This window comes from Phyllobates terribilis, unplaced genomic scaffold (genome assembly GCF_046119375.1).
Source record: "Phyllobates terribilis strain yellow unplaced genomic scaffold, ASM4611937v1 Scaffold_5__5_contigs__length_657084704, whole genome shotgun sequence".
Taxonomy (NCBI): domain Eukaryota; kingdom Metazoa; phylum Chordata; class Amphibia; order Anura; family Dendrobatidae; genus Phyllobates; species Phyllobates terribilis.
Window position 1 is genome coordinate 167,045,184 of NW_027362765.1, and position 25,762 is coordinate 167,070,945.

At 44.0% G+C, this 25,762-nt stretch overlaps 1 long non-coding RNA gene across 1 annotated transcript in view; it reads right to left on the bottom strand.

The window, feature by feature from the left end:
• Window positions 1-2,483: 2,483 nt before the first annotated feature.
• Window positions 2,484-25,762, bottom strand: part of LOC141271001 (uncharacterized) — a 104,136-nt gene continuing 80,857 nt past the window's right edge. Inside the window, exon 3 of the long non-coding RNA XR_012321793.1 lies at window positions 2,484-2,855. This is a non-coding gene — a long non-coding RNA (uncharacterized lncRNA). The remainder of the gene's footprint in view (window positions 2,856-25,762) is intronic.

Consider the following 25,762-nt stretch of genomic DNA (forward strand, 5'->3'; position numbering starts at 1 on the left):
GCGCAAGCATGCCTGCGCTTCTCAGTGTCTGCGGCATGGCAAGCTGGATGGCAGCTTTCGGCTGCGATCCAGCCTGTCATGTGAATGTAGCAGAGCTGGAGCCGTTGTGGGAACCATGGAAAGGTAAGGATGAGGTTGCAGGAGATTGTTGGCTTCATCTGCAATGGGCGTGATGGTAAGTATGGTTTAATTTAGAACATTAAAGAATTGTGGGTTTATTTCAATTAAAGGACTTTATTCTGCGTGTTTGTGGGTTTTTTTTAACTTTGACTATGGGGTTAGTAATGGGGGTGTCTTATAGATGCCTCTCCATTACTAACCTGGGCTTGATGTCAGCTGGCATTATAAGCTGACATCAACCCCAGCCCTATTACCCCACTGCCACCGCTACAGGGCAGTGGGAAGAGCGAGGCTAAGTGCCAGAATTGGCGCATCCTATGGATGCGCCATTTCTGGGGCGGCTGACGGCTGGTGTTTCTAGCCTGGGAGGGGGCCAATATTCATGGCACCCTTCCTGGGCTATTAATATCAGCCCCCAGCTGTCTGACTAGCCTTTGCTATCTATTAAAATAGGGGGGACCCCACTTCATTTTTTGGGGGGGTCCCCCATTTTAATAGCTAGTAAAGGCTAGGTATTCAGCTGGGGGCTGATATTAGTAGCCTGGAAAGCTCCGTGGGTATTACCCCCTTCCCAGGCTTCAAACATCTGCCCCAGCCGTCTGCTTAACCTGCGCTAGAGACTTAAATTACGGGGAACCCCACGCCAATTTTTTTTTTAATAAATCCTTTATTTTAACACTAAATGACAAGTACAGTAATCAACACTATCACTGTACTTCTTATATATGTGACTGACATGTTTCTATGTATCTAATCTATGTGTGATGCTCTATTCTTTCTGTTCTAAATTGTCGGGTACCGGTGTATGCCGCTGCTGAATTGCCGGCCGGCTTTTTTAAAGAGACGGTGTATGAAAACACTATTATTTTTTTTAATAAATCGTTTAACACTAAATGACAAGTACAGTAAGCTGAGCGCTGCCATCCAGCTTGTCATCCTTCAGAGACACTGCAGAGCGCAGGCATTATGGGAACTTCCGATTCCGGTATTCGATATTCTAAAAGTATCGGAACTCAGTATCGGAACTCCGATACCTCGAATATCGGTCGATACCCGATATTTCAGTATCGGAATGCTCAACACTAGTCATAAATGATTGAAGACCTCTGGAGGGAAATCCACTCTCACGGATCCAGAGTTTCTCAGCTAAGAAATTCCACGGTTCAGTTTTCCTCCCTGGGAATGTGAACAGCGGAGAGAACTGAAATATCGAGCTATGCCCAGAGAAGAGTCCTGTGGTTTGCCTCATGAATGAGGGACTCATATTGCTCCCTGATAATTCAGGTAGGTCACCACAATGGAGTTATCTATCAGCATTCAAAGCCGGTGGTCCCTGAGGAGGGAGAACCAATGGTAGAGAGACAAAAATATAATCGGGGTACTCACCATTTAGCATAAAAAGTTTATTCATTGCAGTTTTACATAGATAACAGGGAATGTTGAGATAAACTTGGCTAACGTCCATTTCGCACAGAGATCACGTTTCCTCTGAGCCATGACAACATACCTCACTATCTTCTTATATACATAACTTTAATTACTACAAACAATTAAAAAAGCACAAATTAAAAACATTTCAAATGCTTACTCATTATTAGTTTAGCTGCAGGGAAGTTGATTTACTTCTGAAGCAAAGGACTAAGATTGTTACGATCATTCCAACCACCTGGACCTAGTGCTTCAGTATGTTATATTAAGGCCACGGCCCCACTATCAGTGTTTGGTCAGTATTCGGTCAGTATTTTTTCTCAGGAGTGGGGGCCAAAACCAGGTGAAGAACAATCAGAGAAATGGTATAATAGAAACAAGTCACCAATTCTGCATTTATCACCCACTCCTGGTTTTGGCTCCCACTCCTGAGAAAAAATACTGACCGAATACTGATAGTGGGGCCGTGGCCTAACTCTGGAGTAACAGATTATGTCTATTGCCCCCTCTGTTTAGTACGGGTATATGGCAAAGGCCAAGAAACCACATACAATGTGAATTGTTTGCAACACATTACCGCATCTGTTGAATTAAGTTGGGGAGCCTTTTCCTGGGTAGAGATTTTACATGTCCATTAAAATGTTTAAACTTGGCTAGTATGGTTTTTTTAGAGAAAAAAGGTGTAAAAACAAGCTCACCCTTCAGCCAGTTCAAACAGCATGGAAACCCGCGATCGACGCCACTGCACAGTGTGCGGTAAATGCAGAGAAGAAATGATCCAGCTTTCGGTCCAAAGCTGTATTTAAAATGTAAGTTATTATTATTATTTATTTATATAGCACTATTGATTCTATGGTGCTGTACATGAGAAGGTGTTACATACCAAATACAGATATTACTTACAGTAAGCAAACTAACAATAATAGACTGGTACAGAGAGAAAAGGACCCTGCCCTTGCGGGCTTTTATACAGGATGGTGGGGAAGGAGACAGTAGGTTGGGGGGTTGCAGCAGCTCCGGTGTTGATGAGGCGGCAGCTCCGGTAGTGGTGAGGAGGCAGCGTGGTCATGACAGGCTGTAAGCGTTCTTGAGTTCTTGAAGAGGTGGGTTTTCAAGTTCCGTCTGAAGGATCCAAATGTGGCAGATAATAGAACGTGTTGGGGCACAGAATTCCAGAGGATGGGGGATATTCGGGAGAAGTCTTGGAGGTGATTGCGTGATGAACGAATAAGTGTGGAGGAGAGAAAGAGGTCTTGGGAGGACTGGAGATAACGTGAGGGAAGATATCGGGAGATTAGATCGGAAATCTGCGGAGAAGAAAGGTTATGGATGGCTTTGTAGGTCAGTATTAGTAGTTTGAATTGGATACACTGGGGAAATGGGAGCCAGTGATGAGATTTGCAGAGAGGCGAAGCGGTAGAGTAGTGAGGAGAAAGATGAATTAGCCGCGTAGCAGAGTTAAGAACACAGATAAAAAAAAACAAGAGGATTACAGCATCCACCAATGATAAGTTTAAAAACATGACTTTTAATGAAAAATTATTAAAAATAGCTTTTTTGCAAAAACATATCAATGAAGTGGGAGAAGGGGAAGTGGTGACATGGGGGAGGGAGATAAAAAGGACACGGGTCTAGGCATTTCAAGCTGTGGAGCTCTTAGCCACAGCTTGAAACGTGTAGACCCGTGTCCTTTTTATCTCCCTCCCCCATGTCACCCCTTCCCCTTCTCCCACTTCATTGATATGTTTTCGCAAAAAAACTTTTTTTAATCGTTTTTCATTAATAGTCATGTTGTTAAACTTCTAATCATTGGCGGATTCTGGAAGCCTCTTGGTTTTTTTTTTTCTCTGCTACTGCCCAGCTGCCGGTCTGGAGTCCGTGCACCACTTTTTTCATATGGAGGTTTCAAACCATCTACACTTGGTGAGCTGAATATTTCCTTTTCTCCCCTCCCTATGTTTTTTCAGAGTTAAGAACGGACTGGAGAGGTGCGAGAGTGTTAGCAGGGAGGCCACAAAGGAGGATGCTGCAGTAGTCGAGGCGAGAGATGATGAGGGCATGCACAAGCATTTTAGTAGATTGAGGGTTGAGGAAAGAATGGATTCTGGAAATATTTTTGATTTGAAGGCGACAGGAGGTGGAAAGAGCTTGGATGTGCAGTTTGAAGGATAGGGCAGAGTCGAGGTTACACCGAGGCAGCGGATTGCCGGTACAGGGGAAAGTGTGATGCTGTTTATTGTGATAGATAGATCAGGTAGGGAAGATATGTGAGATGGAGGAAAGATGATGAGTTCAGATTTGTCCACATTGAGCTTGAGGAAGCGAGAGGAGAAAAAGGAGGATATGGCTGATAGACACTCTAGGATTCTGGACAGCAGAGAGGTGATGTCTGGGACAAAGAAGTAGATCTGAGTGTCATCAGCGTATAGGTGATACTGGAAGCCATGGGTCTTTATGAGCTGTCCTAGGCCAAGGGTATAGATGGAAGAGAGTAGGGGTCCTAGGACAGAGCCTTGAGGGACTCCAACAGAGAAAGGGTAGGATGAGGGGGTAATGTGGGAGTGGGAGTCGCTAAATGTGTGGTTGGAAAGGTATGAGGAGATCCAGGTTATGGCAAGGTCTTTGACGCCAAAGGAAGAGAGGATCTGTAGTAGGAGGCAGTGGTCAACTGTGTCGAAAGCAGAAGACAGGTCTAGAAGGAGGAGTATAGAGAACTGTCTGTTAGCTTTGGCTGTAAGTAGGTTGTTAGTAATTTTGGTCAGGGCAGTTTCAGTGGATTGATGGGGATGGAAACCAAATTTTAGGTTGTCAAAGAGTGAGTTAGATGAGAGGTGAAAGGAAAGTTCAGTGTGATCATGCTGCTCAAGGAGTTTGGAAGCAAATGAGAGCAGCGATATGGGGCAATAGCTTGATATAGGTCGTGGGATGGCTTTTTGAGGATGAGCATGATTGTGGCATGTTTGAAAGCAGAAGGAAAGGTACCAGCAGTTAATGATAGGTTGAAGAGATGGGTAAGGGATTGGAGGAGTGTGGGTGTGAGGTTGGGGAGCAGGTGGGATGGGATGGGGTCAAGTGCACAAGTGATTAGGTGTGTTTTGGAGAGGAGACGAGTAAGCTCTCTTTCAGTGATGTAGCAGTAGAGGGTTATGGGGTAAGGCTATTTGTCCGGTATACAAAGGGGTTGTGGTGGTTGAACAATAAAGACTTGCCTTGTTTGGTCGATCTTATTTTTGAAGTGTGTGGCAAAGTCCTCAGCAGAGATTAGGGTGGTCGGAGGGGGCAGTGGTGAGCGGAGAAGGGAGTTAAAAGTGTTGAATAATTGTTTGGGATTGTAGGATAAGGAACATACGAGGGTTGTGAAGTAGGCCTGTTTAGCAGAGGTGAAGGCTGATTTGAAAGCGAGTGTTGTTTGTTTGAATGCAGTGAAGTCTTCTTGCGAATGTGTTTTCTTCCAATGCCGCTCCGCGACATGGACACTTGCCAGAGCTTTTTAGTGAGGTTGTTGTGCCAGGGTTGTCTATTCACTCATCACACTCTGCCATGCATAAGAGGGGTGACTGCATCGATAGCTGCGAGAGTGGCATTGTAGAAATCAGTGGCACTGTTTGTATTGTGGAGTGAAGATATGGACGCCAGTGGTAGAATAGTCAGAGAGTGTGTAAGTGTCTAGATGTGCAAGGTTTCTGCGAGGGTGCACTAGTTGCTGGACATGGGTGACAGGTGAGGACAGGGATGAGAAAGTGAGCAGATGATGGTCGGATAGGGGGAGAGGGGAGGTTGTGAAGTTAGATAGGGAGCAGAGACGGGAGAAGATAAGGTCTAGTGTGTGTCCGTCTGTGTGGGTGGCTGAGGAGAACCACTGAGTAAGTCCAAAAGATGAAGTAAGTGACAGGAGTTTGGTGGCTACTGACTGGTGGGTGTCAGTGGGGATGTTGAAGTCACCCATGATAGTGGTGGGAATGTCAGCAGAGAGAAATTGTAGAAGCCAGGTGGAGAATTGGTCAATAAAGGCAGTGGTCGGGCCCAGAGGTCAGTATATGGCGGCCACTTGGAGCTTGGAAGGAGAGTAGATGCGGACAGAGTGGACTTCGAAAGAAGGGAGGATAAGGGAGGGTAGAGGTGGGATAGGCTTAAAGGTGCAGTTGGCAGAAAGGAGAAGACCCACTCCTCCACCATGTCTGTTGCTAGGGCGAGGGGTGTGGGTGAAGTGGAGGCCACCATAACACAGCGTAGCAAGAGAGGCAGTGTCGGAGTGTGTCAGCCATGTTTCAGTGAGGCACAGGAAGGAGAAATTGTGAGAGGTAAAGAGGTCATTAATCACATGTAGCTTATTGCAGACAGAATGGGCATTCCAGAGTACTTCAGAGCCATAGCGGGGGGGGGGGTGTGCGCTTCAGGGGGATGGGTTTTACATAGGAGAGAGTGCGGTAATTTATATTAGGTTGAAAGCGATAGGAGGGGGAATTAATGGGAGGTATCAGCTATGGGGGGCCAGAGTTGGGAGATATGTTTGTTGCCAGCAGTGAGGAAAGCATAGAGAGGGAGAGTAGGTGAGATAAGGAGAGTAGGCGGTTTGTTTTATGTTTTAATAGGATAGATCTAAGATTGAGGAGCAGGTCGGCAGATGAGGTCAGATGGGGAGGTAAGAGGGACAGAGAGATGATTTATTTGGTTAAAGGGTGCTGTTGTTTGGGGATAGCGAAGGAGAGTAAGGATTAGTGGGGCAAAAACTGTAAGAGCATATTTTAGCATTGTGAAAGAGTAAGAGAAGGTTCAAAAAAAAGCTAGGTACAAGTAATAAGCAGTGCTTAATGTTCCCTTCTGGTTTATTCCTGGTATATTACTGCAACACACTTATTACAGCCACACTTGATGCAGCCACATAGACCTCCGTCATCAGACCTTCTTCTGAAAATTTATACATCTATGATTAGACCAGGAATGGGCAGAAGGGAAGAACCACACATCAGAGAATCGCAGCAGGGGTTAATTAAGATACAGGAGCTAATATGGGCGTATAACTTGCTAGACATCACTTGGAACCAGCGGCGGACGCCATATTCCCACCGTCATTACCCTTTTTACCTTTTTATAAGATAACTCTCAGTGGTTTATGTAGAAGCTAGACACTGTACCTTTCATTTATGTCCACTACCAAAATTTTTGTACACTGAAGAAAGTCTTACATGACCGAAACGTTTGTTTTGTACTACTTTTTCTACTATTAAATTCTCAAAATTTATTGAGTCATCTTGAGTGCCAAGTTTTTCATCTTATTGCTCTGGGGTTGGACCCTACTTGTGCACTGATCTGCCACAGTAGTGCGGTAACCTACCATATTTATAACTTGCTAGATAGCAGGGACGGCAGGCAGATCAAAATGGATAGATAGACAACTGTGAATTTAACATCAAAGGATTACAGGAAATTACAACTAGGAAAACATACTGGCCGAGACAGATTCACAGGTGTGAATTCAGTGCTATGGTCAGGGCCGGCGTCAGCACCCGGCGCACCCGGGCAAATGCCGGGGCCCTGAGCAGGCAGAGGGGCCCACTGGCGGTCGCGCACCCCGCTGGGCTATGGGCGGAGGAGAGCGGTGTCAGCGCCCGCCCTTCTCCGCCGCTTGCTCAGGGCCCCGGCAGCTGGATACTTACCTCTCCCCGTGCCTCCGCAGATCAGCTGTCTTCCTGCTCTGCGCTCCCTTTGACGTCTCAGGTCAGAGGGCGCGGTGACGTCTTTACACCGCGCCCTCCCCTGAGCCGTCACAGGGAGCGCAGAGCGGAAAGACGCCGCCAACGCTGGAGTCCCGACCCGAGCAGCTGCAGCAGGTAGCAGGTGAGGAGGAGGGAGGTGAGTATTTGATTTTTTTTTTAATGTATGGAGGCATGGGGCAGTATAAAGAGAAAGGGGGGGTATCCTGCATGGGGCATTATAAAGAGAGGGGGGGACATCCTGCATGGGGCATTATAAAGAGAAGGGGGGGTATCCTCCATGGAGCATTATAAAGAGAGGGGGGGTATCCTGCATGGGGCATTATAAAGAGAGGGGGGGACATCCTGCATGGGGCATTATAAAGAGGGGGGGTGACATCCTGCATGGGGCATTATAAGGTGGGGAACAGCCTGCATGGGGCATTATAAAGGGGGGGGCAGCCTGCATAGTGCATTATGTGGGGGGGGGAAGCCTGCATGGAGCATTATAAGGGGGGGGCAGCCTGTATGGGGCATTATGTGGGGGGTAACAGCCTGCATAGAGCATTAAAAGGGGGGGGGGCCTGTATGGGGCATTATGTGGGGGGTAACAGCCTGTATGGAGCATTATAAGGGGACCAGTATCCTGTATGGAGCGTTATATGAAGGCCAGTATTCTGTATGGAGCCTTATATGGGGGCCAGTATTCCGTATGGAGCCTTATATGGAGGCCAGTATTCCGTATGGGGCCTTATATGGGGGCCAGTATTCCGTATGGGGCCTTATATGGGGGCCAGTATTCCGTATGGAGCCTTATATGGGGGCCAGTATTCCGTATGGAGCCTTATATGGGGGCCAGTATTCCGTATGGAGCCTTATATGGGGGCCAGTATTCCGTATGGAGCCTTATATGGGGGCCAGTATTCCGTATGGAGCCTTATATGGGGGCCAGTATTCCGTATGGAGCCTTATATGGGGGCCAGTATTCCGTATGTGGCCTTGGAATGTACATGCAAGGAAGGTTTGGATTCGAACAAGGGCTGCCTGAAGTTGGAGAGTCGCCACTTGCATCTACTTCCAGGTATTGGGTTATGACATATTTACGTCTGTGCATTTCTTCTCTGATCTTCTGTGCATGTTGCCAAACTTAGACGTGCCAATGGTTAGAGAAGTAACACTGCGCATGTCTGGCAAAAAGATACAGAACCATCCAGTACTATCCAGTTGCAAATGCTGGATAGTAGCTGGGCATTGAGCCTGTCATTGGACTTACACATATTTATAGTCATCTTACTGGGCTAATGGGCAGTTAAAATGAGCATGTCTGCGGACTTAGAAAGAAACACTAGATAGGAATGAAGAACTGAACATGTCATTAAATTCAGACATATCTATAGATCACTAGATTATACGTTACTTATATGTCTGGATTTACGAGAAAACACTAGATAGTAAATAGCCTCTCATCTAGCCAAATCAGTTCTCATACTTTGCACTGACGAGGGCCAACAGCCCGAAACACCGTGTCTGCAAATTGAGATTGTGATTTGGCTTTTATCCTAAGTCATATTGCAAGACTCTTTAAAGGGTTGATTGTGACTTGTAGGGTTGCTGCTTCCAATAGGTGGCGCTATAGAGTTCCAGTCCTCTTTCTCTCTGAAGAGGCAATTTGCATATTAGATAGTAATGAGGCATTGAGCATGTCATTAGGCTTACTCATACGGTATTTATAGTCACCTTACTGAGCTAAAAAACAAACTCAAGTATGAATTTATGGGTATTAGAAGTGGAGTTAACATGCCACATCCTGGGTCCAGGGGGGAATCTGGTTCCCATGTGTAAATAGCCTAACAATGAGCGCACTACCTACCTCTGAATGAGACAGGTCACCAAGAGGAACCCTTTATATGCTTCTGTTTATCTGTTACATTTTTTACATGTTCAAAAAAAATGTAAATTGATCTGATTGCAGAGTATGACCTGTTTTGAACCTTCGCTCCTATATATACCATTTACGATGATGTGCACAAGCGCCCACCCTCCGTCTGGCGCTGGTGTCCATTGTGGCATCTTTGTGCACTGTGCGCATACCCGGGGACCATGATGATGCGTCCCTGCTCCCGCACATGCCTGTGATCCATGACACCTTTGGGGGATACTTTGCGGCGCGGACAATTGGGCGCGCATGCGCCGGTGATATCACCATTTATTGGCCACGGGTTTGTACCATGTGACCAATCTCCATAGTAATAAAAGGTCCTAGAAAGTACTTTCTGGCATATCCCCCATGAGGAAGCGGTCATAAAAACAGCGAAACGCGGTAGGGGACCTTGGAGATCTTCCTTATCAGGCTGACTGCTCCTTTGGTGCCTTTCAATTGTTAGTATGTTCTGGGGTTTTTCATGATATGTATATTCATTGATTCATGGACACATGGGCATACACTCTATAGGGGACCATAAATATGGTTCAATCATGACATTATGAATTCCCTTGTGTCTCTTATACTACATAGAATATTTTCTCAATCCATGTCATTTTGTATAAGATTGTAGATGACATTGATTCATTGTCTTAAATTCCCAACTCTGGTCATTATATGGACTTAGTTCCATACAAATTTGGCGCCATTTGCTGCTTTCAGTCTGATTCCTGTGTTTATCATACATTGTATTGTTCTTATATGTGATATATGTTTTCCACCTTTTTTAATATTTGTATCTAATAAAATGTTGTAATTTTTTAAGCAATTTTAAGACTCCAATATCCTCCTTTGTTCTATATCCATAGATCACTAGATTACAGGTTACTTATATGTCTGGATTTAGGAGAAAACACTAGATAGTAGTGAGGCATTGAGCATGTCATTAGGCTTACACATAATTATAGTCACCTTACTGAGCTTAAAAAAACCCTCAAATATGAATCTATGGGTATCAGTGTCAGGTCTTAACATTTTTTAGATTGTAAGTTATTAATATATTTTTGTCTATACATACAAATTAATACCACTAGAGTAAAGATGCATATGTATGGATTTAGCTTCATACAATCTACTGTACAATCACAAAACATCTCAGCTTATTAAATATTAAATGGCTAGGTCAGGAGAAATATCTGTCCTTCATAGATAAATGTACAAATAAGGTCTGTCTATACACATTTTCTACATGTACAGTATTCCTTGTAACATTTTTTTATATAATAATTATAATGCAGGTATATACTAAACATATCCATCTAGATGTATTTATTTTTGGGTTAAAGATACTTATTCGAGAGGGTAGAGGGTAAAAATAAAGTTATTTTCCACTACGAATGGACGCAAGCACAATACAGATAAACTGTTATTCAAGTATGAGACTTATTGAATGATGCCATGGAAATGGTATAACATAAAAAAAGGTGAGTAGAGTTCTTAAGATTTAGTCTCTGGTCTACTTTGAATCGGAGGAAGGCTGATAATGTAAAACCCTCATTGTGACCCTGTCGACTTCGAAAACTGAGTCTAAAAAACCATTTTGCTTCTTCTTGTAATAAGACCTTATTAAAATTGCCTTTTCTGGGACCAAGTGTAAGATGTTTATTCCCCAGAATATTAAATTAAGGGGGTCAGCAGCATGTGCAGCCTGTGGCGCTAGTCACTGCTCACAGAAAAGCCACGAGGAAAGGTAGTCAAACATTCTGAAGTCAGATACCAAGAGAGCACATAGTAAACTAAAGGGGAAAGACAAGCCATGAAGCAGGGTAGTCAAACATTACGGGGTCAGATACCAAGAGTAAATTAAAGGGGAAAGACAAAGGCGAAGACAGGTCACAGTCCGAAGTAAGAATACTAGGAAGATAGTGGATTAGAGCAAAGGGGCTAGGTAAAGAGATACTCAGAATGAGGTCCAAGGTCAGGCAGCAATAGATCAACAAACAGAGCACAGGAATACAAGGCAAAACACTGAGCAAATGTTACGTTTGGCAGAGATCTGGGACTGACAGCTTAGTTTAGTAGCTGGGTAATCACTTTGAACAGGGAACACCTAAAGGAACCTCAGCACCTCCCAGTCCTAGATTAGGCGGCTGAGCTATCAATCAAAATACCTACAACTCAGCATGCCTCTGCACTAGATTGGATGACTGAGCTGTCAGTCACTACGTCCGAGACACACTGAGCGGAGGAATCGTGACAGTATCTCCTTTTCTAGGGGGGCCACACAACCCCCAGTTTCCCCATGAAACCTAGGCTGGAAGGCCCTGACCAAACGATCGGCCTTCACAGAACGAGCCGGAATCAAGGATCTCTCCTCAGGTCCGTATCCCCACCAATTAACAAGATATTGGAGGGAATTTCGAACCCTCTCAGAATCCACGATCATCTGCACCTCATACCCTTAATCTCCATGTTCAGGATTTGCTTCAGTTTTGACACTGCGTATTTATGCAGCGTCACAAACTCAGCAGCCAGATGTTACAGCATAGTGGATGGGATTTCTATAAATCCCATGTCCACTGTGCATCTATGTGCACCTGCGGATCACCCGCCGTGTCTTTCAGATCCGCAGCATGTCAATTTCTCTTGCGGGTACGCTTGCAGTTTTTCCCCATAGACTTGCATTAATGAGGAAAATCCGCATGTGTAAAAAACGCAAAATGTGTGTCCGCTAATTTGCATAATAGGTGCGGAAATGGTGCAGATACTCTGCAGCGTCAAAGCCGCAGCAAATCCTGAATGTGGGAATGTACCCTGAAAGAACATACTCTTTTAACAGGAATCTGGAACACTTTAGGGACACAAAGAGACTGAGGAAGTTTTAATCTGAAGGTAACTAGATTGACTTCCTCCAGAATCTCGAACAAGTCAATAAATTTAGGACCCAACTTCGCCGATGAAACTTTCAGCTACTTTGAAGACAGGACCTGCGGAACGTTTCTTATCAGAGTTCCGTTTTTGACGAAGTTGAGCCACCCCAATATTCTTTTGAACCTTCCTCAAGACATGCCCAACTTTCTGTTTGGCCACCTTTACTCCAGGACACACAGAAATCATCCTAGAAAATTCACCAAAATATAGATGAAAACCATAACTGCAAAAATAAGAAGGGTCCAGTGGACTGATTGACCTGACTGTTAAAGGAGAGCTATGCAAGAGGTGAAAATGAAGACCAGTCCTCCTGGTGAGCCATAACTAAACATCTTAAAATTTGTTCCAAAGATTAATTTGTCCTCTCAGTCTAACCGTTGGTTTCAGGGTGGAAAGCATATCAAAATGAAAAATTAGTCTCCAATTTCTTACAGAACACTCTCCAGAACTTAGAGACAAATTGCACCCCCCAATCAGATACAATGTTCAAAGGAATACAAAGCAATCTCACCACGTGAATGATAATCAACCTGGAAAGCCTTTTAGCATTAGGTACTGAATCAGTCAACAATCACCCAAATAACAGTTCACCCACCAGACAAAGGCAAGTCAGTAAGGAAATCTATGGACCAATGAGTCCACGGGTCTTTCTGGAATTAGCAGTGGAGGCAATTTCTCGGCTGGCCGGTTATGACACACTTTGGCACCCACAGAGAGGAGATAGCGGCAAGCTTAGGAAGCTGACAGTCCATCGAGGTACAAGGCCAGGAGTAGAATCCAAATCTGTGTCTCTCTGGATCGAGCCATGCTACCAAGCTACTCTCCTGAAGAGTGTGTCTCATCTTTGATTCTCCCTTTCAATTCTCTTTGCAGCAGGATAGAAAAACCCTTTTTTATATTTACATATGTGGCTAAGGTCATCAGTCACAGGTCAGAGGTAAAGGTGCAGGGCTCACTCAGTTCTCATTGTTTGAGCATTTAATCAATTTACATAGTTGGTATAGCAGGGGGGACTCTTTAAATCAACACCTAGCTGGCTTTAGTACAATATGCAATTAGCATAGTAACAAACATCATTGTTTTACCCGGAGTCACTGTCCTTGACCAGTCAAAGAAACACACATACATTCACAAGTCAACACAAACACAATAGTGTATTTCTTTTCGCTTAACAAATCTAGAAGTCTAGCTGATTAAGATTAGAAGCTGTTTCATCACAGCAAGTTTCACAAGCGGGTACAAAATTCTTAATATCATTATACATGAATTACCACCAAAAGAGTCTAGCAATAGCTTTCTATGTAGCGGTAACCCCAGGATGACCACTCAAGACAGATAGAGAAAATTCTGTGTCTGGCAGAGATCTAAGACTGACAGCTTTGCTAAATAGCTAGGTAATCACTTGGAACAAGGAACACCTGGAGGAAGCTCAGAACCTCCCAGCCTCAGATTGGACAGCTGAACTGTCAATCAAAATACCTACAACTCAGCACGCCCTTGCACTATATTGGACGACTGAGCTGTCAATCAAAATACCGATAGCGCAGCACGCTCCTGCACTAGATTGGATGACAGAGCTGTCAGTCACTGCGTCCGAGACACACTGAGTGGAGGCATCATGACACTGTCCTCATGTGTACCAACAAAAGGGTCTTAGTATTAATAGAACTTATATGTTTAGAAACTCTGCTGCTAAATTTCTGAACTGTTTTTCCAACATAGAGTTATGCGCATGGGCATTTTGCTATAGCCCCCCCCCTTTTTTTACAGTGGTCCTTGATATGAAACTTGCGATTATCCAGAGGATTAATAAATGCCTTAAGGGATGGTAAGTATTTGCAGAAAAAACATGTACCACATGGATTTGAGCCTTTTTGTTATTTTTTTTAAGCCAATTTCCTGAGCTCTTCATCCTATATTGCGTAAAATGGCTATGTGTAAGTTGTTCACGTAAATTTCTACCCTTGTGTTAAGTGATACAAGGCTAATTACCTATAACATCCCTGATGTCCGGGTCAGATTGTAGGATAGGCCAATATCTTCTCAGTGTATTAAATACACCAGTGGCCTGCTCATCAAAAGTACCTATAAAGCTGACTGTTTTGTCCTGTATGAAAGACACTAGATACAAATCTTTTGAAAAGGTTTTGACTCTCCTGATAAAAAGCTGTACCAATAGAGCAATTGAGTGGGGCCTTTAAATATTGTCAAATGGGAATTCATGCTTCCAACTCTGGTGTGGGGAATGACAGCTACCCAGTGTAATAAATTAATGGTAAAAATTGGTTTTCTATAGATGTCTATAAAAAGGCTCCCTCTTTCATCGATAGAGGAATTGATGAGATTCAATGCTTTTGTGTCCAATTTCATGCGTAAAAAACATACCTATATTGTTCTTTTTCAAAATGGACACAAAGTCCAGAAACAGATCACTGCTTCCATCCCAAAGGATAAGTAAATCATCGATGTACCTACCCAAAAACAAAATGTGACTAGTGTAAAACAATAAATCATCACAGAAAACGTGTGTCCTCATACCACCCTAAAAATAAATTAGAGAAGGTGGGTGCACAAGTTGTACCCATAGCGGTACCTCTTATCTGATGATAAAAGATAACATTGAAAACAAAATAATTGTGTGTGAGAACAAAGGATAATAGAGAAAAAAGGAAACTTTTTCAAAAGTTTTGTATCTAGAGGGAATCCAAAACAAGAGCTACATCGAGTGTTCAATAGTGCCAAGTCATCCAATCGAGATATGCTATTCAACCCAATAAAGTATTCCATACAGAACAAAACAATCAGGTTTATATGTACTTTTGATGAGCAGGCCATTGGCATATTTAATATACTGAGAAGATATTGGCATATCCTGCAAGCCGACCCGGACATCAGGGATGTTATATGTAATCAGCCTTGTATCACTTACTGCGGGGGTAGAGATTTACGTGAGCATCTTACACAGCCATTTTATGCAAAATAGGATGAAGAGCTTAGGAAACAGGTTTAAAAAATAGCATAAATCCTCACATCCATGGGGCAAGGCTGAGTGTTCATCTGAAGTGCGTTAATTTGAGCATTATACTAACGCAAATGTACCTGTCATCATGACTTTTCATGTCCTGTGTATGAATTCACTGAAATAAAGAAAAATCTGCTCATGAAGCTCGACTATTTCTTTGCTTCTTGCTAATATGGGGGCCATTATACAGCAAAGGAGTTAATGCGGAGGCCATTATACAGGAAGGGGGCAAATATGCTGACCATTGTACAGCATGGGAGCTAATGCAGGGTCCATTATACAGCATGGGAGCTAATGCGGGGACCTTTATACAGCATGGAAGCTAATGCAGGGCCATTATACAGCTTGGAAGCAAATGCAAAGGCCATTATACAGCATGGGAGCTAATGTGGGGACCATTATACAGCATGGGAGCTAATGCTGGGGCCATTATACAGCGGGGGAGCTAAGGCGGGGGCCATTATACAGCATGGGAGCTAATGTTGGTGCCATTATACAGCGTCGGCGCTGTACAGTGTGGAGCTAATATGGGACCATTGTACAGCGTGGGAACTAATACAAAAGTCATTATACAGCATGGGAGCTAGTGCAGAGACCATTTTACAGCATGGGAGCTAATGCGAGGGCCAATATCCATTTTGGAGCCTATCTTGGGAGCCATAGTACGATGTGGGGACTACAATGGCGGCCATGATACATTGTGGGAGCTAATGCAGGGGCCATTATACAGAGTAGGATCATCGTACACTGTGTGGGCATTTATACAGACTGGCATCCCCTGTGGGGAGGTTTCATAAACTGTGTGCCATTTTACCATGTGGGCACTACTGTGGGAGCCTTTATATAGCGTGGAAGCTACTGTGGAGGCCATGATAAACTGTGGGGCTACTTTTAGGGCCATCATACAGTGTGGGTGCTAAATTGAGGGCCATTCAACAATTTGGAAGCTACTGCGGGGGCCCTCATAAAGTGTGAGGGCCATTATACAGTGTGGGGACTACTGTGGGGACCATTAAAGAGTGTGGAGGCTACTGTGATGGCACAAAGGAGACATTTTACACAGTGGTGGCATTACTCTGTGGGGCAGTAAGAGGAACATTGTTTTTGTACCACACAGCAGGTGCATTAATAGACACATACAGCAGCAGTGGCTCAGCATTGGGGTATCAGCAGGATGAAGAGTTTGTGCATTTTGGGAATACAGTAAAAGGGGACAGTGCTGGAAATATGAGAAGTCAAGCATGTCTTTGTTGTAATTTCTGCAGACGAGTCCTGGCTGGAGAAGTTGTCGTGTTGGTCTGAGCAAGATGGAAAAGATGGGAAAAGTGTACGACTCCATCAGAAAGAACGTCAGCTGTAAGTCACTATCCAAATCTGTACTGTAATGTCTTATATGTTCTGCAGCACTGGTACGGTATCTACCACTATATGACTTAATTTCAGTGTTGATCTTTGTGTAGAGATTTTTTTTCAGGTACAGGAGGGTCATCTGCTGAGGTTCTCCTATATCCACGATTAGGGTGCGCCACACTAGTTGTAATCAGGGTTACAGGTTAGGGGCCTACTCAGATGTTTCACACACCCCAACCCCCTCAGCTGAACCCCTAGCTATGCCTCTGCTGACACTCCTTTGTTTGTACACATGAGGACAACACATGCGGATGACTCGTTTAATTTAATCTTCTGGGGAATAAGACACTAAGGCTAAGTGCCCACGATGTAGAAATGCTGCGGAGCGTTTCTGCATCTCCCTGGCAGAAAAAACGCATGCGGATTTTACATGCGTTTTTCTGCCAGGTAGAAGCGTTTGCGAAGCGTTTTTAACATGCGATTTCGCATGCGGGTTGTCAAGCGCTTTTCCAAGCGATTTTAGCATCACTTGGAAAGTGCTTGACAACTTGGTCACACTTTATAAATCCATGCAACCGGCATGGATTTATGTTGTGTGACGAAGTTACGATGCTGCAAATGCAGCATCAATAGTAAAAAAAAAGAATAAAAATGTTGAAAAATAAAAAAAAACATTATACACACCTTCCGATGGCCCCCAGTCTCCACTACGGTGCGTCCGGTGTCTTCGGCAGCTCGCGGTGCTCTGAAAAGGACCTTCCATGATGTAATTTAGTCATGTGACAGGTCACGTGACCGCGAGCAGCCGAAGAGCCAGCAGCACTGCCGGGAGCAGACAGAGGGCCATCAGAAGGTAAGTATATGTTTTTTTTTATTTTAATTATTTTTTAACTACAGGTATTATGGTACCCGGGTCTGGAGGAGAGTCTCCTCTTCTCCAGACCCGGGTACATTCCGCACATTTAATCGCATAATATCCGCATGTGTACTTGTAGTCATGTGGATGTTATGCAGTCCAGTGCAAGTCAATGGCGGTGATTTCGCTGCGATTCCGCAAAATTAATGTTTGTGCTCCAGATTTTTCCACAATGATAATCCGCAGCGGAAAGTTCCGCAGCATGTGCACAGCACATGCGGATTATCATTGGGAAACATTGCAGACAACTTAACAAGAGTTTTTAATGCGTTTTCACAGCGGAAATGGCGCAGCGGAAACGCATTAAATCCGCATCGTGGGCACGCAGCCTTACACTTGGTCCAAGAAAAGGCAATCTTGATAAGGCCTTTGTGAAGAATATTCTAGAATAATCACATGTTCCCTGGTTGTCAGGTATCCAGGCACAGCGTAACCTGACTCCCAGCTGTAAGAGAGAAGGGAGGGGGGCTTCCGTGTGAGTGTCCCTCTGCAGCGTGAGCTGAGCAGACAGTCAAGCCCCCTGCTGTGATCCTTTCCTTTGTTCAGCAACATGTGCTCTCTTGTGCAAGGCACTATATTTCTATCCCAAGCTGTGGAAGAACTATATGTCCCAGCTCTTCACAAAATGGATTTTCTAGCTCAGGGGAAGATAACGAACGCCAGACTGCATCCTAGCCTTCTCTAGCGTGTAGGGACGAGGAGATACACATCCCAGCCTTTGGAACCTCATACAACTGCTGTGTTTGGTACCCACACGTAGCAGGGGCCCGGCCGGGTCCGTTGACACCAGAACCGGTTCCCTGGGACCATCCAGTAAGGAGATATGGGCCACGTTAGTTCTGGGAGTCTCTTAGCCAAGAAGGAACAGGGGGTGGAGACTTGGGCTGAACAAGGGGCAGGTAGTGGGAGTTCCCAGAGAGTTGGAAGGTCTGTGTAGCAAAAGCCTATTGTCTTTTCCCTGGGGAAGATCGTGACATGCAGACGTGAGGGACAAGTCCAGCAACCAAGCAGGGCACACATTCTTCCTCATGTGGTCGCCCAACCCCCGAGCCATGCTTTCCATCTAACAAGTACTTGACTTTAAGATCTGTTATGCTTGATGTACCATGCTTTTGGATTTGTAACTCTGACCGCTCTATATATAACCCTGATGTATATACTAGATTGTTTAGTGAGCCCTTATGTCGATTAAATATATAATTTAATCTTGGGCTGGTTTTTTATCTCGAACCATGAACCTCACGTCTGTTGTTCGGTCCAACGATGCACTACCGGGCTGGTTTCTAGCCCGATATAAGTCTGTATATCAAATAGAAACTGGTGGCAGCTCTATCCAGGCCGACCAGTCTCTGTTTCACTGGAGTAGTGAAAGAGCCTGTCAGCCGGTCAGGAGTGTGGAAGAGAGTGGGGCCACATCAGAGTCTGCGTTGACCACATTGTCCCACTACCTGGTGCCTCTCTGTACCCACGTGGACAGGAGGTGACTGTGTAGAACTGTGCCAATCTGACCTTACGCGTCCTTGGGGGGGTGCGGAATGTCACATTGCCTCAAGGGGTAGATCCGTATCACGTGCTCCGTCTGGCGTAGTGTGACGTCCAGCGGGTGGCGGGGTGTGGATCCACCGGAAGAAGCAGCGACAACGGGATTCTGCAGGGTCCCCCTGGTGCCATTCCTTCACAGCCTTATTACAAGAAGAAGCAAAATGGATTTTTAGATTCAGTTCTCAAAGTCCACAGGAATTAGGGTAAATCGTAAGAACTCTACTCATCTTGTGTGCTATACCATTTCCTTAGCATCAGTCAATAAGTCAGGTACTTGGATAACTATTTTTCTGTATTATGCTTGCCGTCCATTTGTAGTGGAAAATAACTTCATCTTTAGCCTCTACCCTCTCGAATAAGGTATATTTAACCCAAAAATAAATGCATCCAGATGGATATGTTTAGTATATACCTGCATTATAATTATTATATTATAAAAAAGGTGTTAGATAATATGTAGAAAATATGTATATATTGACTCTGTTTGTACATTTATCTATGAAGTACAGATATTTATCCTGACCTAGTCATTTAACGTTTAATAAGCTGAGATTTTATGTGATTATACAGTAGATTGTATGAAGCCAAGTCCATACATATGCATCTTTACTGTAGTGGTATTAATTTGTATGTATAGATAATAATATGTAAATAACGTACAATCTAAAAAATGTTAAGACCTGATACTGATACCCATAGATTCATATTGGAGTTTGTTTTTTAGCTCAGTAAGGTGACTATAAATATGTAGGAGCTTAATGACATGCTCAATGCCTCATTACTATCTAGTGTTTTCTCCTAAATCCATAGACATATAAGTAACGTATAATTTTGTGATTAAAATGCAAAAATGTGAATGACCTGGTACCCATAGATTTGATTTTTGAGCTGTTTTTCTAGATCAGTAAGAGGACTATGGATATGTCTGAGTTTAATGACATGCTCAATGCCTCATTCCTATCTAGTGTTTCTTTCTATGTCCACAGACATGCGCATTTCAACTGGATGACTCTGTAACTTTCTGGCAGACATGTTCAGTATTACTTCTCTAAGCATCAGCGTGTCTAAGTTCGGCGGCATGCACAAAAGATCTTAGAAGAAATGCGTGGATGCAAATACGTCATACTCGAATACCTGGAAGAAGTGCATTTTGGCTATTGGAGGCAGTATAACTGACACGCTAGCACGGTGGCTCCGTGGTTAGCACTGCAGCGCTGGGGTCCTGGGTTGAAACTACACAAAGGACGACATTTGCAAGGAGCTTGTATGTTCTCCCCGTGTTTGCGTGGGTTTCCTCCAGGTTCTCCGGTTTTCTCCCACACTCCAAAGACATACTGATAGGGAATTTAGATTGTGAGCCCCTATGGGGACAGTGCCGATAATGTCTGTGAAGTGCTGTGGAATTGATGGCGCTATATAAGTGAGTAAAATAAATAAAAATAAATAGTCTATATGTATAACAGGTTTATCGACCATACATACTGTAGGTAGTGATTAGCTGCGATACGTCATGACTCAGACTAATTTCTATTGGACATCTAGACCAGCTATTGTAAGGACTATAATGCGTGGCTGGTATTTTCAATGAAAACCAAAACGCATTATTAGTGTCTTACCTCTGATGACGCAAGTATTGTGAACCATGTTGGGAGGCAGATAGCTGACAACTTTTAGATAGCATAAGCAATGACATAACTGATTAGTAATTTAATAATATAGGGTAGGACTGCAGCCGCACTACATAGCTATAATACAGTTCGATATACATCTACTTAGATAGGAATTAAACTCTCTGTTAGTCAGTATTCTAAAAACTTGTTATGCCAATCGCATCTTGTGTTTTTTAAGCACAGAAAATAAAATTAAGTCTGTAATTGTTATGTTCTGCTACCAAAGCTAAGGAAAGAGAGGAGATCTGTCCCTACTATAGGACTCAGCTGAATCCCTACGATGTAACAGGGAACCTGATCCTGCGATCAGACCTGCTAAAGTCCTAATCTAGTCTGTACGGAGACCTATAGATGTGGGGAGGGAATCCCTACAAGTACTAAGGACTGGGAGGAATATGGGACACCTCCTAACAGAAATAGTAGCAGACAGACGAACAAACAAAATAGATAGAACATAGAGGTTCGTAGACCAAGCAAACTAACAGAGCTAGATACAGAGCACAGGCTAGCTAGAAAGTAGATATACAATGAAGTCCAGCAAAGCCAGAAGGGCGGAGCAGGATTAAATAGGCCAACAAGGTCATGTGACCAGCAAAGGAAAAAAAACCTAACAGCAAGGTTCTAACAGTACCCCCCCTTCTAAGAGGATCCTCCGGATCCCCTAGGACCAGGCTTATCAGGAAATCTCCTGTGAAACGCTCTGATAAGTCTGGACGCGGAAACATCATCTGACCTCACCCAAGAGTTATCCTCGGGTCCGAAACCTTTCCAGGCCACAAGATACTGCAAACTACCTCTATACCGTCTAGAGTCAAGGATGCGAGAAATTTCATATTCCCCGTCCTCCACCACCGGAGGAACAGAGGCAGAGGCGTCACCATCCGACACAACAGCTTTTTTTAACAGAGAGACATGAAAGACCGGATTAATTCTCCAGGAGGTAGGAACCTCCAACCTAACAGCAGATTGGTTGACAACCTGAAGCACCTTAAAGGGCCCTACAAACTTGGGACCCAATTTCTTAGAAGGAATCCTCAACCGCAGATTCCTAGAGGACAACCAAACCATGTCACCAACAGCGAACAAAACCTCCTGTCGTTTCCTATCAAAGTAGTCTTTAGATTTTCTGTTGGCCTCCTGAAGATTACCACGCACATCCGTCCAAACTCTTTCCAAATCACCGGAAAAATTCTCCTCCTCAGGCACGGCAGATCCCAACTTGGAGAACGACCCAAACGACGGATGTCTCCCAGAACAACAAAAAAAAGGCGAACAACCAGCAGAAGAAGATGTATGATTGTTCAGAGCAAATTCGGCAAGTGGCAGAAACTCAGACCACCCCTCTTGATTGTCTGCCACAAAACAACGCAAGAACTGCTCAACATCCTGGTTTTTCCTTTCTGTCTGGCCATTAGATTCAGGATGATATCCGGACGAAAACGACAAATGAATTCCCAACCTGTCACAAAAGGCACGCCAAAAACGAGCCACGAACTGAGGACCCCTATCAGAAACAATGTCAGTAGGAACGCCATGAAGTCTGACAATTTCCTTGACAAAGGCCTTAGCGAGAGTTTTAGCGCAGGGCAGTTTGACGAAGGGAACCAAGTGACACATCTTGCTAAAACGGTCCACGACCACCCAGATGACAGTAAAACCCTCAGAGGGGGGAAGGTCAGTTATAAAGTCCATAGCCAAATGTGTCCAAGGAGCACTGGGGACCTCCAAAGGACAAAGTAACCCCGCAGCAGGAGTATGTGAGGACTTAGATCTAGCACATATAGTACATTGGCGCACCCACTTAATGACTTCCTTCTGCCATCCAGGCCACCAAAAACTGCGACCCACCAGTCTCTTGGTCTCAGAGATTCCGGGATGACCTGCCAACCGAGATTCGTGACACTCAACAAACAAATCTCTCCTAAAGGTCCCAGGCACAAACAACCTCCCATGAGGAGTGTTAGATGGGGCATTCTCCTGTGCTTTAAGAATCTCATCTTCCAAAACGGAGTCTAAAGCAGCTATCACAACACCTTCTTGTAAAATGTTTTCCTCTTTCTCAGCACCGACTATGGGAGAAAAACTGCGAGACAAGGCATCCGCCTTAACATTCTTAGTACCAGGGATGTAAGTAACGGAGAAATTAAACCGCGAGAAAAACAGTGCCCACCTAGCCTGACGGGCATTCAGGCGCTTGGCAGCATCAAGATATATCAGATTTTTATGATCCGTAAGAACCTGAACGGGAAATTCCGCACCTTCCAAGAAGTGGCGCCAGTGTTCAAATGCGAGTTTAATAGCCAATAATTCCCGATTACCAATATCGTAATTCAATTCAGTCTCCGAAAATTTTTTTGAAAAAAAGGCACAGGGATGTAATCCATCCCCGTTATCCTGAGACAATACTGCGCCAACCCCCACAGAGGAAGCATCAACCTCAACCAAAAACGGCCTAGTAACATCAGGCTGCATAAGGATGGGAGCAGAGGTGAACCTCTCCTTGAGATACACAAAAGCTTCAATGGCCTCAGAAGACCACTGAACCGCATCAGCACCTTTCCTGGTGAGATCAGTCAGAGGTTTGACAATACTAGAAAAATTTTTTATGAATTTTCTATAGTAATTGGCGAAACCCAAAAACCTCTGTATCGATTTCAAACCAATAGGCCTAGGCCATTCCTGCACAGCCTGAACCTTAACCGGATCCATCTCAAAACCTTTGCTGGAGATAATGTAGCCCAAAAAACTAATTCTCTGTACAGCGAACTCACATTTCTCCAGCTTAGCAAAAAGCGAATTGTCCATTAATAACTGTAATACCTCACGCACGCTCCGCCAATGAGACTCCAGATCTGGCGAATAAATCAAAATGTCATCCAAATACACAACCACATTTTTACCGATCAAAGGTCTAAGGATGTCATTAATCAGATTCTGAAAAAATGCAGGAGCATTAGTAAGACCAAAAGGCATAACCAGATTCTCAAAATGACCCACAGGAGTGTTAAAAGCAGTCTTCCATTCATCACCCTCCTTCATGCGCAACAGATTGTATGCCCCCTTAAGGTCAATTTTAGAGAACCACTTGGCCCCCAATAACTGGTTAAACAGATCAGGAATCAATGGCAGTGGGTAAGGATTGCGTACCGTAATTTTGTTAATCTCACGAAAATCCAGACAAGGACGTAAACCGCCGTCCTTTTTTTTTACAAAAAAAAATCCAACCGCCACAGGAGACTTAGAGGGCCTAATGTGACCGGCGGCCAAACTTGTCTGTATGTATTCCTCCAAAGCCTTCCTCTCAGGAATAGTAAGGTTAAATAAACGACTTTTAGGAAGAATCGCTCCAGGGACAAATTCAATAGAACAATCATAGTCTCTATGGGGAGGCAAAACCTGCGATTCTTTCTCAGAAAAAACTCTCCAAAAATCCTGAATAGGAACAGGCAATTCTCCCCTATCCAAAGCTGCAATACGCCCGTTACAACACTTGTCATAACATTTATGGCTCCAGGATTTAATTTCACTGGTAGACCAATCCAGTACAGGATTGTGAAATTTTAACCAGGGCAAACCCAATATTACTGGAGAAGGCAAGTTATTCAACACTACCAAATCCAATTTCTCATGGTGAACACCATTAATAGTGAGAGGAAATTCACTGACCTTGAGAGTAATATTCTTCAAAGGGGAGCCATCCACAGAAACCACAGCAATGGGGGATGATAAAGGTTCAGGTTTTAAATTGAGTTTTTCCACGAATCCCCCATCAATTACATTCAGTGTAGACCCGCAATCAACAAACACCCGAAATTCCATTAATTTTTCCTGAGCAATCGTGGAAGCAGCTAAAAATATACCCTTGGAATTTAAACAGGCAATACGGGCGTGACTGACCATTTTTTTTTCTTTCTTCATACGAAGCTCACAGCCTTTAATCAAATGACCAGATTTTCCGCAATAGAAACACAAGCCTTCCGAAAAACGACGGTCTTTTTCTTGAGAGCGAGGTGCCACCGATCCAATCTCCATCGGTTCACCACTGTTAGTACACACATTATCATAACCAGAAACTGACATAGCAGAGGATTTGCTCTCATTAACCCTAGCACGCAGTCTTCTATCCACCCGTATAGCTAATTGCATAGCCTGTTGCAAATCCTCAGGTGTAGGATAAGCAATTAGCAGGTCTTTAACCCTTTCACTGAGCCCAGCAAGAAATAGACTTTTCAGAGCAGAATCGTTCCACCCTGTTTGAGTGGACCAACGACGAAAATGAGTACAATATTTTTCCACATTACCTGATCCTTGTTTTAAACGTCTCAACTCAGTCTCAGCTGATGCCACACGGTCAGGATCATCATATAATAATCCTAAAGCAGAAAAAAAACTATCCACTGATCTGAAGCATGTATCACTAGGTTGCAAAGAAAAGGCCCACTCCTGAGGCTCTTTGCGCAAAAGTGACATTATGAACCCTACGCGCTGGGATTCATCCCCAGAGGACTTGGGTCTCAAACGAAAATACAATAAGCAAGCATTTTTAAATGAAAAAAATTCTCGATGTTCACCAAAAAATAAATCCGGCAAACATACCTTAGGCTCCAAGAAATATGCTCCAGGACAGTTACTCACGTGCTGACGGAGCTCGGCCACTTCCAGAGAGAGTCCCTGCAGGTGTTTAGCCAAATCCTGAACCGACACCATGATGGAACAAAAAAAAAAAAAAATCTTTCCTTAGAGAATTTGCAGGCTGGACTTACTGTTATGTTCTGCTACCAAAGCTAAGGAAAGAGAGGAGATCTGTCCCTACTATAGGACTCAGCTGAATCCCTACGATGTAACAGGGAACCTGATCCTGCGATCAGACCTGCTAAAGTCCTAATCTAGTCTGTACGGAGACCTATAGATGTGGGGAGGGAATCCCTACAAGTACTAAGGACTGGGAGGAATATGGGACACCTCCTAACAGAAATAGTAGCAGACAGACGAACAAACAAAATAGATAGAACATAGAGGTCCGTAGACCAAGCAAACTAACAGAGCTAGATACAGAGCACAGGCTAGCTAGAAAGTAGATATACAATGAAGTCCAGCAAAGCCAGAAGGGCGGAGCAGGATTAAATAGGCCAACAAGGTCATGTGACCAGCAAAGGAAAAAAAACCTAA